Consider the following 15,888-nt stretch of genomic DNA (forward strand, 5'->3'; position numbering starts at 1 on the left):
CTCTGATCTCTACCTTCATCTTCACATGGCATTTTCTGTCTCTAAATTTGTGTCTGTCTCTAAATTTCTCCTTTTTAATAAGGACACTAGTCGTATTGGATTAGAACCCATTCTAATGACTTCCTTTTAAGTTAATTACCTCTGTAAAGACCCTATCTCCAAATAAGGCCACATTCTGAGGTAATGGGGTTTAGGGCTTCAACATAAGAATTTGGAGGGGGGACCCAATTCAACACATATCATGGCTCCATTCACCAAAATAAAGAAACATGAAAGGAGAGAATAGGATCAAAGGAAAGGAAATCAGTTCAGTTTGGATACTGAGTGTGAGGTAGCTTCAGAACAATCAGGCGAAATGCTTAGAAGGTGACTGAAACTGGAGCCTAGGAAATGTAGAATTGAGATCCATTAGACTAAAAGAGATAGAGTAGAGTAGTTGAAGTTTTGCAGGTGGATGAATATACCCATGGAGGGTAGCTCATGGAACGTATATAGAGTAGTATGGGAAAGGGCAAAGAATAAAACCCTGAAAATTACTAACATATAAGGGACAAGGAAAAGAATGGTAGCTTATAAAAGATACAGGGAAGCATCAGGCAAAGAGGTAATTTGAAAATTAAGAAAGAGTGGTAATATAAAAGCCAAGAAAGGAGAGATTTTCATGGAAAGAATAATTGTCAACAGTATCAAGTGCTACAGAGAGGTCAAGGAAAATAAAAATTGAAAGAAAATTTCTAAGCCTTAAGGCAGGAATATGATAATGATTCAGAATAGGCCTATTCATAAATATGGTCATCATGGTACATGCCCTGTATTTTCAATAGAATTTCACTCTATTTGTATTACTAGAGAAAAGAATGAATTTATTTATACAGTGTAACATTCTATACTTATAGAAATTGTATTTTTCTACATGATCTAGTTAATGTATAAGAAAGTTTTCACTATTGGAGTATCTTTCAAAAGGTAGTTAAATAATCCTGACAGATCAGACTCTTTTAGAAGCAATACAAACAATTCTGCCTTGGTCTTGAAATTCTGATATTTATGGTTATTGTATTTTGTGACTAGTGCTCAGAAGAGGATAAAATAGAGCCTCTCAGAATGAGATTGTAATGCAGTTGGTTAGAAGAAAGTCTTTTAAGGAAATATCCTTCCCTTCAAGTCGTTGCCTGTTTGTATGTGGTCAACATTGGAGCTCTCAGGGCTGTTAATGCCATTTATGTACTACTTCACAATCTAACCATACATACTATCCTTTTCCCTCAATTCCCTAAAAACACAAAGCCCTCTTCAGAACCAATTTCAAACATTCACAATTAGACCCACAGTAAAAGAAAGTATAGAAAAGGTAGAGTTTGTAAACTATTTCTCATCCCTACAAATGTGTGTATGTGGGAACAAATGGCATATTTGTGTCTATAAATCCTCATAAAAGTTTTGTTCCGAGAAAGAACAGGAATATACTAAATAGCCATATAGTATTGAGAAGGCTAATAAAGAGATTGAAGAGACGCATTCTCGGCTATCATGGAACTATCATCTTGGAAAGGCAATACATGAAATGATAGTGAAAACTGTGAGACTGTCTAAAATTAAAAGTTGAATTGTATGGTACAAAGTCCATGCTCTTAGAGTCCAGAGGAGAGGAGGACTAGAGAGGTTAGGGAGGTGGGATTTGAATTGGGCTCTGAAGGATAGGTAGGCTTTCAAAGAGGGGATGGAGAAGGTGAAGGTGGGCACCCAAGCAAAAATTTGGACTATGTATAGGTGTGTTCACGGAATAGTTAGAAGCCAACTGAATTAGATTTAAGGGTACATAACAGAGAATAAGGGAAAATCTGATTGGATAGAGTGGGGTCTGTGTAAAAAAAAAAAAAAAAAAGAACATGAAAACCAAGTATGTAATCCATAAATTTCTCCTTTTTAGCTGCCACAAATTTTAGAGCCAAGTTTATTACACATATAGTCTAATTTTCCTGAGCTACTGTTCACGTTTATCTTCAGATGCCTTATCTTGCAGTGAATTTCAATCTATCAGCCCTCCAAAGTTCTTTTGGAAGTTAACCTGTTATAATTTTTATTGCTGTTTTGTCTTTTTTTCACCACTTCAAATTAGAGTTGAGCCAGGTTAGTCTTGTTTTAAATCCACAGCAGCCTTTTGAGCTGGGGAGTAAGGTGTCTTTGGGAAGACTGCTCAGAAAGGGGGGATGGAGGATGACTTGAATGGATGACAATCTGGGTGTAGTGATTAGTTTAGCTAGTACCCTGTTTCTCAAATTTTAGTCAAAGTAAAAGGTATCTGTAGATTCATTTTGATGGAAATCTAATTCTTTTGGGTCTCTGGTAATTGACCTAAAACTATTTTTAATATGTTGTTACTTAAATATTGACAAATATAAAAATAGGCATAAGGTCCTTATGCTTTAACAATTTGAATAAAACTATAAAGCAGATAAAAATAAAATTAACATTAATGTGTCTACTGATTCTAGATTTAATAGTTGAAAGATTCAGTTTTGAATCCAGTTATATATTTTGACCTCATTGATACGAATGCAGAGAATCTCTGTTGTATAAGTAGACTGAACAAAATAGTATTAATCAAGGCTTTGTCATCTAACCCAGGATCATTGGACTCCACACTGAGTGAAAACTCTGGTATTGAGCAACTCTCAAATTCCAGTTTTAATAGGGTGTCAACTCGATAATTTTGTAAAGTTGTCTTGCTTACAAGAAGGTAAGGTTGGGAGTGAAATCTTCCTAATATGGCTATCTAATCCATTTATTGCTGGAACCAGGAACAGAAAAAATTATTCAGTGCATATTTGCCCTCTGTTTCTTGCTAATTAACAGTTGCAAGTTGGTTCACAAAGACTACATTCTCAAAGTACATCTGCTTACACCGTGAAGACGGTACTGACTTCTTTGTCACAGGACCTTATATGTCCAACTTTCCTATGCTATGGTGTTTAATAGTATCACCCTCTGGGACGACTCGACTCTGAAAAACTTTCTTTAGTCATATTATTGTGAAAGTTTCCTTAGTTCAGTACATCATGATGTTGCTTGGCTTTTATATAATACACAAATAAACAAATGTGTATATCCATGAGCAATACACTAGTTTCTTATAAGGTGATACCGAATATGCATATGTCAATATTTTTACATAAAAATGAAAAAAACAAAACATTCAATATACCTTGCTTTAAGAAACAATGGCCTGGTGAGCTTCGCTGATTATTTTTTAAATGCAGTTGGCCCCAATATTAGGAATTGCATCATGTAATCCATTTCTGTTGTATTAGGCTCTTTTAGAACAGAAACTTACTCAGGACATCTTACGAAACAAAATGGGTTTCACTTCCTTCGGTGTGTCTGTTCATTCTGTTTTATTTCTCTTTCGACTGATTTATTACCCTACTGAGTAGTACCCTTCATCACAAGGTATGCCATGTGTTACTAGCCAGCCTATGAATTAGCTGCCCTTGAGGGGACGAAGTGTCCATCGTGGTCCATTCATTGGCCTTTGTTGGTGGGGGGAAGCCTATTCAGTGCTGCTCCCCTAAGTAAAAAACTATGAGCAGGACAGATTCAGCTAGAAGTGGTGCTGGGCATGTCAGGCACAGTGACCTGAGGTAACTGTTTTGCTCTATGAACACACCGCATTCAGGATCGTGGGAAATGCAAGTATAAATTGTATTCATTGCCTCCACTTACTCCTCAGCCTTCTGCAATATGGCTTCTGCTCCCCTTATTTTACTGAAATTGTTCTCATTAAGGTGTCTAATGACATTCATATTTCTAAGGCTGATAGTTTTCTGTCTTTATTTTACTGCATCTTTCTACAACATTTGATATTATTACTTATTCCATTTTTCAAAATATCTACTCCCTTGGATTCCATAATATGTGCTCCAATGTTTCATTCTGTACCTCTCTGATTATTTGCTGTTTGTTTTCTTCAAGGACTCCTCTTCCTATGCCCATCTCTTAAATATCAGTGTTTCCCAGCAGTTGATCATCAGCCAACTGCTTTTCTCACTCTATATACTTTCCTGAGTGATGGCTTCAACTACCATCTATAAGTATCCCAAGTCTCTCACACCCTTTCCTGACCTCTCCCCTGAACCTCAGTCTTGTAATATTTAACTGTCTGCTGGACAGCTCCATCTGGATGTCTTAAAGACATCTCCAACTTGAAAAATCCCAAAGTGAACTCATAATCTTCTCCTTGAATACAACGTCTCCTCATATACCTGTCTTAGTCAATGGAACCACCATTTTTTCCAAATGTATAAGCTAGAAATTTTAGAGTTATCTTTAACTCTTTCTCTATCCTCCATGTCCAGTTACTCCCTAATTCTTGTCTTGTACTAAGCCTCTCCACTACATGATATCTAAGCCTCTCCACTACATGATAATGAAATGGATTGATCTTAACAATTTCACTCCCCATTGCACATCTAAAGTCCAAGAGCCTTTAATCTGGATGTTACTTCTCTAGCTTCAGAGCCCATAGTCCCCTTCCTTTAATCAACACAGATTTACTTGTAGTCACACAGATACATTTTTTTCTCATGTCTTTTCTCCCTTTTCTCACAGTGTCTCCTTTACCTGGAATATATTTTTCCCTCCAAGCTAATTCATCCTCATCTTTTAAGAATCAGCTAGAACATTGCCATCTCTAGAAAGCCTTCCCACAGATGCTTCCCTCTAAAGCTTGGCTAAGTGTTCCTTTTCTGTGCTCTGGAAGAGTATACCCCTAATCATAATACTCAGTGTAACTGTATTCTCATTATCTTTATATGCTACCCTCACTTCAGTGAGAATATCTTGATGGAAAGCTCTGAGACTTTTTGTTTTGGATCAGGGGATATAATGTAATTCAGGCTCTAAACTTTACTCACTGAGAACTGTGTAGCAGATTACAGAAGCCCTAACACATCTCACTACACTAATTTTTAAACCAAAGGCCCCAATCACTACCTACTACCTGCCTGGAAAGAAGAGGCTGGCTCATTTCTCTCTGACACAATGACAGGCACGTGGTCAGTGTTCGAGAAAGGAATGCTGAAATAAATTGCAGACCAGTTTTTGGACATAAGGAAATATACCTGACATGGGAACAGACCCTGGTTATGACGGCAAGACTCCCTCTTTCCAGTGAATGGGTCTACTCAGGAAACCAGATTAAAGGTCAGCAGGTTGCCTGGTAAAATTGCGGTCCTACAGATCATCCAAAATGAAAATAAATAAGGAAACACAAGCTTTAAATGATACAATAAACAAGATGGACTTAATTGATACTTATAGCACATTCCATCCAAAAACAACAGAATACACATTTTTCTCAAGTGCTCATGGAACATTCTCCAGGATCGATCATATCTTGGGTCACAAATCAAGCCTTGGTAAATTTATGAAAATTGAAATTGTATCAAGTATCTTTTCCGACCACAACGCTATGAGACTAGATATCAATTACAGGAAAAGATCTGTAAAAAATACAAACACATGGAGGCTAAACAATACACTATTTAATAACCAAGAAATCAATGAAGAAATCAAAGAGGAAATCAAAAAATACGTAGAAACAAATGACAATGAAAACACGACGACCCAAAACCTATGGGATGCAGCAAAAGCAGTTCCAAGAGGGAAGTTTATAGCAATACAATCCGACCTTAAGAAACAGGAAACATCTCAAATAAACAACCTAACCTTGCACCTAAAGCAATTAGAGAAAGAAGAACAAAAAAACCCCAAAGTTAGCAGAAGGAAAGAAATCATAAAGATCAGATCAGAAATAAATGAAAAAGAAATGAAGGAAACGATAGCAAAGATCAATAAAACTAAAAGCTGGTTCTTTAAGAAGATAAACAAAATTGATAAACCATTAGCCAGACTCATCAAGAAAAAAGGGAGAAGACTCAAATCAACAGAACTAGAAATGAAAAAGGAGAAGTAACAACTGACACTGCAGAAATACAAAGGATCATGAGAGATTACTACAAGCAACTCTATGCCAATAAAATGGACAACCTGGAAGAAATGGACAAATTCTCAGAAATGCACAACCTGCCGAGACTGAACCAGGAAGAAATAGAAAATATGAACAGACCAATCACAAGCACTGAAATTGAAACTGTGATGAAAAATCTTCCAACAAACAAAAGCCCAGGACCAGATGGCTTCACAGGCCAATTCTATCAAACATTTAGAGAAGAGCTAACACCTATCCTTCTCAAACTCTTCCAAAATATAGCAGAGGGAGGAACACTCCCAAAATCATTCTACAAGTCCACCATCACCCTGATACCAGAACCAGACAAAGATGTCACAAAGAAAGAAAACTACAGGCCAATATCACTGATGAACATAGATGCAAAAATCCTCAACAAAATACTAGCAAACAGAATCCAACAGCACATAAAAAGGATCATACACCATGATCAAGTGGGGTTTATTCCAGGAATGCAAGGATTCTTCAATATATGCAAATCAATCAATGTGATACACCATATTAACAAATTGAAGGAGAAAAACCATATGATCATCTCAATAGATGCAGAGAAAGCTTTTGACAAAATTCAACACCCATTTATGATAAAAACCTGCAGAAAGTAGGCATAGAGGGAACTTTTCTCAACATAACAAAGGCCATATATGACAAACCCACAGCCAACATCATCTTCAGTGGTGAAAAACTGAAACCATTTCCACTAAGATCGGGAACACGATAAGGTTGCCCACTCTCACCACTGTTATTCAACATATTTTTGGAAGTTTTAGCCACAGCAATCAGAGAAGAAAAAGAAATAAAAGCAATCCAAATCAGAAAAGAAGAAGTAAAACTGTCACTGTTTGCAGATGACATACTATACATAGAGAATCCTAAAGATGCTACCAGAAAACTACTAGAGCTAATCAATGAATTTGGTAAAGTAGCAAGATACAAAATTAATGCACAGAAATCTCTGGCATTCCTATACACTAATGATGAAAAATCTGAAAGTGAAATCAAGAAAACACTCCCATTTACCACTGCAACAAAAAGAATAAAATATCTAGGAATAAACCTACCGAAGGAGACAAAAGACCTGTATGCAGAAAATTATAAGACACTGATGAAAGAAATTAAAGATGGTACAAATAGATATACCATGTTCTTGTATTGGAAGAATCAACATTGTGAAAATGACTCTACTACCCAAAGCAATGTACAGATTCAATGCAATCCCTATCGTACTACCACAGGAATTTTTCACCAAACTAGAACAAAAAATTTCACAATTTGTATGGAAACACAAAAGACCCTGAATAGCCGAAGCAATCTTGAGAACGAAAAATGGAGCTGGAGGAATCAGGCTCCCTGACTTCAGATTATATTACAAAGCACAGTAATCAAGACAAGATGGTACTGGCACAAAAACAAATACAATTCAATGGAACAGGATAGAAAGCCCAGAGATAAACCCACACACATATGGTCAACTTATCTTTGATAAAGGAGGCAAGAATATACAGTGGAGAAAAGACAGCCTCTTTAATAAGTGGTGCTGGGAAAACTAGACAGGTACATGTAAAAGTATGAAATTAGAACACTCCCTAACACCATACACAAAAATAAACTCAAAGTAGATTAAAGTCCTAAATGTAAGGCCACACACTATCAAACTCTTAGAGGAAAACATAGGCAGAACACTCTATGACATAGATCACAGAAAGATCCTTTCTGACCCACCTCCTAGAGAAATGGAAATAAAAACAAAAACAAATGGGACGTAATGAAACTTAAAAGCTTTTGCACAGCAAAGGAAACCAGAAACAAGACCAAAAGACAACCCTCAGAATGGGAGAAAATATTTGCAAACCAAGCAACTGACAAAGGATTAATCTCCAAAATTTACAAGCAGCTCATGCAGCTCAATAACAAAAAAACAAACAACCCAATCCAAAAATGGGCAGAAGACCTAAATAGACATTTCTCCAAAGAAGATATACAGATTGCCAACAAACACATGAAAGAATGCTCAACATCATTAATCATTAGAGAAATGCAAATCAAAACTACAATGAGATATCATCTCACACCGGACAGAATGGCCATCATCAAAAAATCTAGAAACAATAAATGTTGGAGAGGGTGTGGAGAAAAGGGAACCCTCTTGCACTGTTGGTGGGAATGTAAATTGATACAGCCAGTATGGAGGTTCCTTAAAAAATAGAATTATCATACGACCCATCAATCCCACTACTGGGCATATACCCTGAGAAAACCATAATTCAAAAAGAGTCATGTACCAAAATGTTCATTGCAGCTCTATTTACAATAGCCAGGAAATGGAAGCAACCTAAGTGTCCATCCACAGATGAATGGATAAAGAAGATGTGGCACATATATACAATGGAGTATTACTCAGCCATATAAAGAAACGAAATTACATCATTTGTAAAGAGGTGGATGGACCTAGAGTCTGTCATACAGAGTGAAGTACGTCAGAAAGAGAGAAACAAATACTGTATGCTAACACATATATAGGGAATCTAAAAGAAAGTGTGTGGGGCTTCCCTGGTGGCGCAGTGGCTGAGAGTCCGCCTGCCGATGCAGGGGACACGGGTTCGTGCCCCGGTCCGGGAAGATCCCACATGCCACGGAGTGGCTGGGCCTGTGAGCCATGGCCGCTGAGCCTGCGTGTCCGGAGCCTGTGCGCCTCAACGGGAGAGGCCACAACAGTGAGAGGCCCGCGTACCGCAAGAAACAAAAACAAAAACAAAAGCAAACAAACAAAAAAAAGTGGTCATGAAGAACCTAGGGACAAGATGGAAATAAAGACACAGACCTACTAGAGAATGGACTTGAGGATACGGGGAGGGGAAGGGTAAGCTGTGATTAAGTGAGAGAGTAGCATGGACATATATACACTACCAAACATAAAATAGATAGCTAGTGGGAAGCAGCCGCATAGCACAGGGAGATTAGCTCGGTGGTTTGTGACCACCTAGAGGGGTGGGATAGGGAGGGTGTGAGGGAGGGAGATGCAAGAGGGAAGAGATATGTGGACATATGTATAACTGATTCACTTTGTTATAAAGCAGAAACTAACACACCATTGTAAAACAATTATACTCCAATAAAGATGTAAAAAAAAAAAATCTGGGGGTCCCTGGTGGCGCAGTGGTTGAGAGTCTGCCTGCCGATGCAGGGGACACGGGTTCGTGCGCCGGTCCGGGAAGATCCCACATGCCGTGGAGCAGCTGGGCCCGTGAGCCATGGCCGCTGAGCCTGCGCGTCCGGAGCCTGTGCTCCACAGAGGGAGAAGCCACAACAGTGAGAGGCCCACGGACCGCAAAAAAAAAAAAAAAAAAAAAGAGTAACTGGTTTTACTAGATGCATCGTTCAAGCCAGCCTAGAATCTCTAGAAATAATCTCTTCCTACCCCAGGGGACAAATCTGTCCAGACAACTGGAATCCTAAAGCAGAGAAGTAGTAGAAAGCCTGGGAACATTTCTCTACTCATGGGATGACAATAAGAAAAATAAATAAATTGCTATAAAAGATTTTCATTGCTTCCCAATGGCATAAGAAATACCCTCGCTCATGACGACTTGTGAAATAAATAAAAAGTCAGAACCTTGATAAATTCTGATTTCCTAACTGATCTTCATTAGTCTTTGTTTTTATATGCTAATCTGAAAAAGACTTTTATAAACATATGTTTGCATCTTGTCCATTGTCCCAAAACTGGCTAAAACATGTCATAGTCTCCATAATGAGGCTGTCTAGACTTTAAAAAGTATAATAAGATCTTGATGCTGAAATCTGTAGAATGTGACTCTTACAATATCAAATTGAAAATGTTAAGCTTTTGCTCTGTCAGGTACCATTCTGGTCCTTTTACGTTATTGCCTCATTTAGTTCTTGTAACTATCCTCTTAGGTAGGTATTTAAATATTATTTTCAGGTTCGCAAATGGGAAAATAAGTTTAAGAAAACATTGCTATTAAGCAATGGAACAAAGATTTGAACCCATATGGTCATACACTGAGGACTTTGTAATACAACGTTATAAATAACTGTTAAAGGTAGAAACCACTTTTTGCTTGATTGTTGACTGATTCATGTGTGTGTGTGTGTGTGTGTGTGTGTGTGTGTGTGTGTGTGTGTGTGTGTGTTTCACATCTATCAAAAGGTTAATATGGGCCAAGTACTAGATTATCTCATTCTGTTAACACCCTACAATGTATGTACTATTATTATTTGCAGATTAGGAGACATGTTTAGGAAGAATCATTTTTGCAGTTGCATAAATATGAGGGTAGCCCATTTCATTAGAAAACTGAGTCTAGTAATCTACATTAATAAGTTCAAAGACTACATATACCAGTTAGCTTTACTTTATCCCATCATCATTTGTTGCTCTAGTACAAATGTAGTAAGAAAGAGTATAGTAATACTTTGTGCCAAGACTCCCCTCTCCAACCTCACACTGCCTGCATTAACCAGGAAGAATAACCCAGTATGTATGTCTTATTGAAAATGGGTCAGTGTTGTCCCCCATCAAAGGACAGACTTTATTTTTAATTTGTCATTTACCGGTAACATATTGCTGAAAGGAATTTTTAAGTCTCATTTGACTTTACCATTGGAGTAAAACTCTCCAGATGATGCCATGACATACCTCCTCATCCTTCTGAATTTATACCTATCTTTTTGGATAGGCAATGTCTACACTCACTTCTTAAGACTCCAACTTTTAGAATTTAGAATCTAAGATTCATAATATCCTTTTATAAATGACAACAGCATATGAAGACAAATTTATTTGTGCCCTAAAACCAGCCTACTTGTAAGTCATTACTTTCTGACCAGGGAACATTCTGTGGCCCTTTTATAAACAAAGCAGAAAATAGTACCTGACTGGTCTTTTTTTTTTCCCCCATTATAGTGTACTTAGTGATGGTGTTATCAACAGAGAATTCATGCAGATTATTGAATCCTAAACTGCCCTTTAAGTTGAGAACAGTATGTGCTTTTGCTCTGAAGGCTAAAAATTTTATGTCCTACCTAGGTTGCTTCCCTAATTTACCAAGTTAATCATGCTCAATGCCAAAAATTCAGACATGGAAAAATATAAAAAAGAAAACATGATCTCACCATTCAGAGATAACCACTGTTTTTATTGGTAGATAGCCTTCCAACTTCTAAAAATTATATTTTTTTCGGACTAAGAATATGATATACTCTTTTGTAACTTGCCTTTTCAGTTTATAGTGTGGGCCTCTTTCTGTCAAGTACATGTAGATCTATATGATAATTTAGAAATGGCTGCATTCTATCCTAGTGTATGTGGGTCCCATCCTTTATTTATCGAACCCCATGATGGACAGATAGACTTTTTACGATTTTCGCTAGTATAAACAGTGTTGCAAAGAACATTGATGTACAGCCATCTATATTTATATATTTGTCTGATAATGTGAGGACTGGCTTTATTCCAGTAGACTTAAACATCAGGAAGGGTTCTTTGAGACTTCTTGTATGAGGGATAAGTTGCTAGTCAGTAACCATTTTTTATCATCTAAAGGCTCAGCCTGCACTTGGGTTGTAAATAGATTGCCTTAGAAACTACAGTTACGAAGGCACTTCTGTCAGTTATGAATATGACATTGAGAAGCTGTGTTTTAACTCTGTCCTAATTGCTCATTTTTAAAACAACTGCTGACTGACTGGCTTCTACCTTAAGGGACAGTTTATGTTTTAAAACAATGGCACTGGCAGCTGCTAAAGTGTCTGTGATATTACCCATACAGGTTGCCTTTGTCCATACAACTGGTTAAGTAATTAAGCACAGGCTAGCATGGGGAACACTACTAATAGGAAGCACCTGTTTATAGTCTCACAGATTGTAAGTTGTAGCTTAATATCTTCGCTCCTCAAAATCATACCCAGTGGGATAGTTCTGTGATCCTGTCCTTTGGGAAATGGAAGTATGCAGGGGAAAGCCTGCCATTTCTGCCTTGCTGTAGAAGCCAGCGAGCTTACATAACCCCAGAGTACCCAGGGCTACTGAAGCTGGGGAGTTGGGCTGATTCCTCTCAAACTTCCATCATCAGCAAGAATCAGGTAGTCCAGACCCAAGAGATAGGTTGCACATGTTAAAAACTAAAAGAGTAGATATACAGTCTTAGAATGATTTAGAAACAAAAGCAGATGACAGGTAAATATATTCTAGGTCAGCATATCAGCAACAAAGCTCAGGCAGATCACAAACAACTGCCACAGAAAATGACAGAGGATTGTCCATCATATGATCAAAGTTAGAGAAATGGCTGATGCCTAACGTCCTTAGTCATAGGGATCTCTGTCACACGTGGAATAGAAAGACACAGAGATGACAGGTTGTAGGAATGAATGACCCTGTATCCACATTGTCATTTAACAGCTAGTTTATCTGCATCAACCCAAATGGTTGCTCAAGCTCTCATCTTGCCAAGTACTCTTGGCTCAGGTCACTGCAATCTATGTTTGCCTTGATCAGCTCTTCTGCTGCCACTCTTAATAGTGCTAGCTAGGCTTCAACAACAGAAACTAACCAGATGATGCCAGAGGACCTCATTTCTGCTGGGTGGTTTTGTTGTGGGCTTTTTCTGGGTTGTTTGTTTGTTTGTTTGTTTTGAAACAAAACTGCTGTCTTCTCTGTAAATCATTCAGGATTGTTTTTTTAAATACCATTAAAACTAAAATCACGTGTTTATGGAAACATTACAAATCTGACCAGTTTGGTGCATTCCCTATCATTATTTTCCTCCATGTCCTAGAAAAAAATGGTTAAACATGTATAGAAATTCTGATTCTCCCTTTATACATCCATTGCTTTTCATGCCCCCCAAATAGGAAAAATTTGGTAATTAAAATAGCAATATAAGGAACCAGAACTCACTTTTTCTAATCAAAAATTAACAGCTACACTTCTGTTTCCTCTTGTTGAAATCCCACCTATCTGTTAAGGGCTAATTGAGATGAAGTTTTCCCTGACCCTCCAACTTCTACACTCAAAGAATATGATTTTTCTCTTCTCTTAACCTCCATTGTACGTAGACTGTAAGAGATGCTATAAGAGACATGTAGTTAGTTTCATGTTATAGTTGTTTGTACATTTATCCTTGCCTTCCTAATAACTTATAAGGGTGCTTATTATGGTACTCTGCAGATATTTTATTTTATTTTATTTTTTTAAATTTTTATTATTATTATTATTTTTTTGCGGTATGTGGACCTCTCACTGTTGTGGCCTCTCTCGTTGCGGAGCACAGGCTCCGGACGCGCAGGCTCAGCGGCCATGGCTCACGGACCCAGCCGCTCTGCAGCATGTGGGATCCTCCCGGACCGGGGCATGAACCCGTGTCCCCTGCATCAGCAGGCGGACTCTCAACCACTGCGCCACCAGGGAAGCCCTCTGCAGATATTTTATTCAGTAAACATTTGTGAGTGGATGAAAGGGAGGAAGGGAGTATTTTCTTACCTTTGCCTATATTAATGGCAAATTATATTCCCTGTGTGTAAGCAGTATAGTGGAAGGTGAATTTGCAGGACCAGTTCCTGATTCATTGCTAATGATTGGATTATTACTTAATCAACAGACAGTTTTTGAGAAACCACTGTGAGTAACCCACTGTGATAGACACCTGAGCAGTTCTGTTACAGTTTGTGTAGTTTCTGCTGGTTTGCTCTTTAATGTAAGTTTCACATATCTAATATACTTGGGAGCTTTTCCAACTATTCTCTAACGTTATTCACATTTTTATTTGTCACCCTTTCCCATATTTTCCAGATAGGCCGGCATCGTCATCAGACTTTCAACCTCGTAGAAAATTTGTCTTAGGGCCCAATTGCATTTCCTAGTGAAGAAGCGAACATAATGCATGGCCAATAAATAAAACCAAGGACATTTTTAAAAATCCTATTCATTAGCTTTGACATTGAGTCCAAAGATAATCGATGGCAAGGTCTGTGGCCATTGAAATACTGAATATACTGATTTTACTTTTTCTGTGCCATACTTTTCCAAAATCCCTTGAAATACTCAAGTTATCAATTAGGTAAATACTAGTCATTTAAAATCCCAAGAGGTTGGTTGTACATGTTATGAAAATATCATTTTTATGACAGATGAAAGTAAGCATTGCATATTTTCTACATTTATAGCTTAACATGGATTAAGTTTTTAATGCCTTGAAGTAATATTATTGTACTATGTGGTTTTACTTTTATCACGTATTTCAATCTTCCTACAGTTGCTATAATTGAGTTTGTTTGATAATGTACCTTTATATTACTACGAGACTTGATAGTTTACAAAATATGAGGTTCATAATAGAGATAGTCAAGTTACTACCTGGCAGGGAGGATAAGAAGAAAGTAAAATACAGAAAAGTGATTTAATCTCACTACTGCAGTTTTGTAAAATATAATTTGTTTTTCCCCAGCACAGCAGAGTTTCATGCTGATAACAAGCTACTGAATTAATAATAATAAATCCATTGCAACTATTGAGACTTTTCCTTTAATAACATAACGAATGCTGAGCATTAAGAAAAGGAAAGGTATTCTTTGTACAGATGTTACCTAGAGCAGATCTACATCCCCAAGCATAGGAAAAATGCCATCATACCCTGAGCAATATCAATGTGAAAATAATTTGTGCATCTCAATTAGAATACTGTATTTTCTACGCAAAGGCATGCTGTTTCCTGGAACACATTTGCTTATTTTCCAATTGGTAAGATATTTAGGGGTCTATTTTGTTACCATTACATGTGCTTAACTCCAATTACAGTTAATGGGAGTTGTGTGTCTATAGTCACAGTAGCCTCTGAACTACTTTAACATTATTGCTTTCCATTACCATCCTCGTTAAAATAACTTTCATCTCTTCTGCTGACCTGAACTACCATGGTAATCTGGGTTTCTGTTTTCTTTGCGTGGATTTATTTGCATATAATGAAGGATATAGATTACATAACATGGCCTGTTTCTAGTTTTCAAAACATTACGATGTCACTGAGATTAGAATAGGGTTAGAACTATTTAAGTAGAGGTAATTGGTTGGCTTCTAGGCATGCATTTTTGCACAGCACCCTATGTATACAATTCTGGTGGAATAAAATAATTTAATATATTTTCTCACCTGTGGTGTCTAGTGGAAACCAAATTTGTAAAACATATAAGATATATGAAAAAATAAGGTTTACAAACTAGAGGCACTAGACTTTATCAACAACAAAACTATACATTTAATTCCAATTATTCAAAATTTTGACGAAGCAAAAATAATGAGAATAAGTGTATTATAAAATCTCTAAGTAGAATTGGTGATGCTCTTTTCCTTAGTGCTGGCCTGTGCTGTATTTTCAGAAGAAAAGTGGTTAGCCAGCAGAAAAAAAAAAAAAAGTGATCAGAAGACAGGGAAAGAGGCTTATTAAGTCTTTAAGAAAAAGAAGAACCTGAGGAGAACTCTTAAAAACATCGTTAGGGACTTTAGAGTCACTTGACTCATTGGCGCTCAGGAAATAGACATCTGCCTAGCCTTACTAGGATAGCCTAGTTAGTACCTATTGGGTTTGTTTGTCAAACTGTATTGTTTTCAAGTTGTTTTGTGATTATAGCATGATGTAGAGTTCTAAAATGTGCCCTAAAAATACATGTTTGAAATGAAAATATAAATTATAGAGGATTATCTCCACTAGGTATTAAAACATATTATGAGACAAATAATGAAATCAGAAGTCACAAAAATAGTTGGCACAAAACTAGTTGGAAAAATACTTAAGTCAATGGAACAGAAATGTACCCTAGTATAGATAATTTAATATATAAAA

The 15,888-nt window shown here is 37.1% G+C and overlaps 1 protein-coding gene across 2 annotated transcripts in view; it reads left to right on the top strand.

Moving 5' to 3' along the window:
* DIAPH2 (diaphanous related formin 2) overlaps positions 1 to 15,888 on the top strand; it is an 889,270-nt gene that overhangs the window by 854,375 nt on the left and 19,007 nt on the right. The window lies entirely within an intron of this gene.

The sequence above is a fragment of the Leucopleurus acutus genome, assembly GCF_964270905.1.
Source record: "Leucopleurus acutus genome assembly, chromosome: X".
NCBI lineage: Eukaryota > Metazoa > Chordata > Mammalia > Artiodactyla > Delphinidae > Leucopleurus > Leucopleurus acutus.